Below are 5091 nucleotides of genomic sequence, written 5' to 3'. Positions count from 1 at the left end.
CCTAGGAGTCTCCAACCTCCAAGAGTAATAAGAACGATGGGGAAAAGCTCAAGACTTTCTCAAATCACGAATTCCTTTGGTGCAAAGAAGGGGAAGGAGTGGATCTATCACTTGATTGGAGAACTTCTCTCAAATGTTCCTAAAATCACTTGGGGATCTAGGATTTGGTGTAGAGGATTGAGAGAGAGAGAGAGTGAAAAGTGTTCTTGGCAAGCTCAAAGTGAATGTTCGACCTCATCCTGTGCAAGGGAGAAGCCTATATATAGTGGGTGTGGAAAAAGTAACCATTTGAGCCACTTAAGTGCACAGAAGATGTCGGACGTCCGGACAACACCAGACGTCCGGTGGCACAAATATGTCCGGACGTCTGACCATTATCGGTCGTCCGGCCGCTGGGAACACAAAAGCCACGAATCAGCACACAACACACGGACGTCCGAGACGTGCCGGTCGTCCGGAGACCGGACGTCCGGAGAGGCCCGGAAATCCGTAAATGTTGTTCTGTGGAGGAAATACCGGACGTCCGAGACGTGCCGGTCGTCCGGAGACCGGACGTCCGGAAAGGTTCGGAAATCCATGAATATCGTTCTGTGACAGAAACATCGGATGACCGTAGAGAGCCGGACGTCTGGACAGCTGAGAGGGATCGGACGTCCGTAGAGTACCGGACGTCCGAAGAGACAAACTGGAGTTGGTGGGTTTGAGCAAATGTTCACTAGATCCAACGATCCCCTCTTAATAGTGCGGGATCCCTATACTCAAGAACAACCCGTAAACAAAGCCAAGGCTAATGTCTTGTATCTCTGATCTTGAGTTATATGCATTTGTCCCTAGTCATGATCCACACACGGCCTTTGAGACATAATCCTGAGATATACTTGATAAACATGATTATTCCCAACATGCATGTTGTCATCAACATCAAAATATGATTAAGAGCATGATTGCACTTTCAATCTCCCCCTTTTTGGTAGTTGATGCTAACATATATGCACACACATAAAAAATCGAAAGGATTTGTTGTGGAGCTCAATAAACAAAGAATAAGCATGGAGAGAGCTCCCCCTCAATATGATACCATAAAGAATAAACATGAAGAGAGCTCCCCCTCAATATGATACCAACATAACTAGATCTCATACATAAGATAATCAAGACAATAAGCTCCATATAGGTTCATCACTCATAGCATAGAACATAAGTCTCTAAAATCCCATAACATGAGTTCGATACAAGCTAATAAAAACATAACAATGAGTTCGATTACAAGCTAATATCATAGAATTGCATAGTGCCTACTCCCCCTTGGCATCAAATACCCAAAGGGGGGGGGGTCATAACAGCATCAGAGAGCATCATCATCATCATCATCATCATCATCATCATCATCATCATCATCATCATCATCATCATCATCATCATGTGCACCACTGCCACCAGCCTCGTCAAAGAAGTCAGCCCACTCAGGACCCGAGGGAAAACCAAAATCAGAAGGTGGCTCATCAGGAAAACGGTCATCATCACTCACATCGAACACTCCGGAGTCTCTCAGACGAGTCTTCAGAGCATTCTTGGAGGTGATAAGACGCGTAACAACATCATGATTTTGGGAGCAGTTAAATTTAACAACCTTCATCAAGGCAGAGTGGGCCTTCCCCAGAAAGCGAGCAATGCGACCAAAGGGTGCAGATCCGGAGGGAGCAGAACGAGGGATGCTAGTAGCAGTACGACGCGGATGAGAAGAAGAGGAAGAGTCCTTGGGAACATAGTTATCGGCCATGTGTGGGGGAATGACCCATCGCTCATGCAAATGAGTGCGGGCAATAGGAAACGAAGCCACACTCTCGATGAAAGCCTGAAGAAAGGGGGCATGATGAAAGGCCCGCTTGTGCTGAAAAGAAGCAAGGCGAATCTCATGCCATAGAAAATGAGGCACATTGATCTTCCCTTTCGGAGCCGCATAGAGGCGATGCATGAGATCAATGCAGTAGATACTACAGGACCCCTTGTCACCCATCTTAGGATAAATGGTGCGAATGAAACATTGATAGATAATGAAGAAAGGAGCACGCCAAATGGAACTTGGTTAAAAACCTTATGTTTCTCATCATCAGTCAGTTGGGGTATGGGTTTGATAAGATCAGCACATGCATCGGGGCCCTTGGGTCTATGTTCGGGGTCATCATTGTGAATTTTGAACCCGGTGTCGGGAAAACCAAGGGTAACAACAAATTGAGAGTAGGAAGCCGAGAGCTTTGTGTCGGAGGTCATCCAAGTAACAGTGTTATTTGGACCGAAGAAACATGTGGCATAAAATTGATGGATGGCGGCTTGGTTAAAGTCATGTTGAAATTTAAATGGGGCAGCAAGATTGGAGGACTCAATGAGCTCAATAGCCCCGAAATATTTTTCCGGATGAGAACGAATATGCTCTAAATCAATGCACAGATGCAGAGAAAGATCCTTAGGAATGATAATAGTGGTAAAAATGTCAGCTTGGACATTGGTGCGAAAACGAGTGTCCCTAGAGTCACGAGCAATCGTAAATTGATCAACATCACGACGCAACTTAAGATAGGAGGCAATGGGAACCAGGTTGAACCGCTTAACATGACGTCCGTGTGGTAAAGGAGGTTCAAGCGAGATATGACGAGCATCACCATGAGGTTGGACCGGAGGAGGAGGAGTCTGGAAGGTGGGCCGTCGAGTCCCGGGCTTGGGAGCAGTGGTGCAAACAGGGACAGGCTCTCCTCTCTCCATATGAGCTAGCTCATCTTCATAGTCAGAGCCCTCTGACAAGTCTTCGCTTGGAGACCGGCGAGGAGGAGGAACACGCTTCCTAGGACGAGCTCGTTCTTGGGAGTCGTCGGAATCACCACGATGGGAGGGACGAGAGGACCCAGAAGGGGGGGTCCTTGCGAGCAGTGCTCTTGGTCTTCACCATTCCGACCTAGAAGAGGAGGAAAACCCAAATCAACAACCCACCACCATATATCGACGAATCGATGGATGAGGGAAGAAGAGATGGGTGCTACCTTGGAGAGAAGAACTCGAAGGGAGACGGCGACTAGAGCGAATCAGACAGCGGGCCGAGTGGCCACGGCGAGTGGCGTGGCGACGGAGAGGGGCCCGAGCGGGGATAGAGGCGACCCGAGTGGCCACGGCGAGTGGCATGGCGACGGCGAGGGGCCCGAGCGATGAGCAGCCACTGTGAGGGGCTCGGGCGGCGTGCGGCCGCGGCGAGGAGCCGCGAGACAGGGGCGGCCGCGGTGGTGAACAGAGGAGAGGAGGCGAATGGATTAGGGTAACTGACCCGAAATGCACCCCGCGCTATATATAGGTGCCTGAGAAAAAGTCCAGATGACCAAAGATCTATGGATGTCCGGTGCCTGGGCCAGGGAAAAATTAACGGACGTCCGGATAGGTTGGACGACCGGCCTGAGGCCAACAGAAGCCTTTTTACGGACGACCAGAGTGCGATGGACGTCTGGTGTCGGAGAAAAGTCTGGACGACCGGGAATCCACGAACGTCCGGCGCCTAGGCCAGGAAAAGATACCAGAGAGAATTTTACGGACGTCCAGAAGCATATAAGAATTTTTTAGAGGAGTAGGGTGCATTTATTTGTGCTACTAACCATGATGAGGAGATGATGATTACAGTACGTAGTAAGATGCAAAGGCATAATCTGTTAAGCAACGAGTATCCTATGCCAACAATAATAAAACATAAACCACTCGTATATTGTTCTAATGAAAAGAGTGGTGGCTACTGCCACCATGTATGAGTATATGTGACATGGCACGGAAAGATTGGAACTTTGAGTGCATAATCACTACTCCATCATGGAAAGCACCATAGTTAGATGACATGGTAGCTTTGAGAGTGTTTGTTCTTTTTATGCATTTCATAGGGTGAGGATACTCATGAGTTGAGTGTCTCGCCCTAAATATATGCCTACATCAAGACAAGACATTAATTTCATTCATGAATGGGTACTAGATTTTACATAATATTGTCAAGCTCCAAGATACCAAGTTCATGCCTAAGTCTACAAAACCTTGCTTCATCCAATGGTTTGGTGAAAATATCCACTAGTTGCAAATCTGTACCAACATGATCAATGTTAATATCACCCTTTTCCACATGATCTCTCAAGAAGTGATACCTAATATCAGTGTGCTTGGCGTGGGTATGATCCTTGGGGTTCTTAGCAATATTGATGGCACTTTCATTATCACATAGGAGAGGCACGTGTCTATAGGTGATACCGTAATCCTTCAAGGTTTGTCTCATCCATAGTAATTGAGTTGCACAACTTGCGGTTGCAATGTATTCAGCTTCTGCGGTAGAGAGGGCAATACAATTTTGTTTCTTCGAGGACCAACTTACCAAGGAGCGTCCAAGAAACTGACACGCGCCGGAGGTGGACTTACGATCCACTTTGTCTCCAGCCCAATCTGCATCCGTGTACACAATGAGATCGAACTTAGCATCCTTGGGGTACCATAAACCCAAGGTATCTAAGAATATCCTTAACCGCCTTATGATGACTTTCCCTAAGGGAAGCTTGAAATCTAGCACACATGCATACACTGAACATGATGTTTGGTCTAGATGCACAAAGGTAAAGCAATGAACCAATCATAGAGCGGTAAATAGATGGGTCGAAAGGAATACCATTTGTGTCTTTAGTGAGTGCAATTTTGGTTGGCATGGGTGTCTTGCATGGACTAGAATCAGATATGCAAAACTTCTCTAGGATATCCTTGAGGCATTTTTCTTGAGACAAGAAAATTCCTTCTTGAAATTGTTGAATTTGAAATCCGAGAAAGAACTTCAAATCCGCATTGAGTGACATTTCAAAATTCTTGGTCATTGAAGCCGCAAACTTCTTGCACAAATGAATGTTAGGTGAACCAAAAATGATATCATCTACATAGATTTGGGATAAGATCAAATCACCCTTGTCCCTCTTAGTAAAAATAGTGGGATCAATCACCCCTCTCACAAAACCATCATCGAGTAAAAACTTCTTAAAATGATCATACCAAGCACGAGGTGCTTGTTTGAGGCCATACAAAGCCTTATGA

Source organism: Triticum dicoccoides, chromosome 6B, assembly GCF_002162155.2.
Source record: "Triticum dicoccoides isolate Atlit2015 ecotype Zavitan chromosome 6B, WEW_v2.0, whole genome shotgun sequence".
Taxonomy (NCBI): Eukaryota; Viridiplantae; Streptophyta; class Magnoliopsida; order Poales; family Poaceae; genus Triticum; species Triticum dicoccoides.
Note: the sequence above shows the minus strand (reverse complement) of the source record.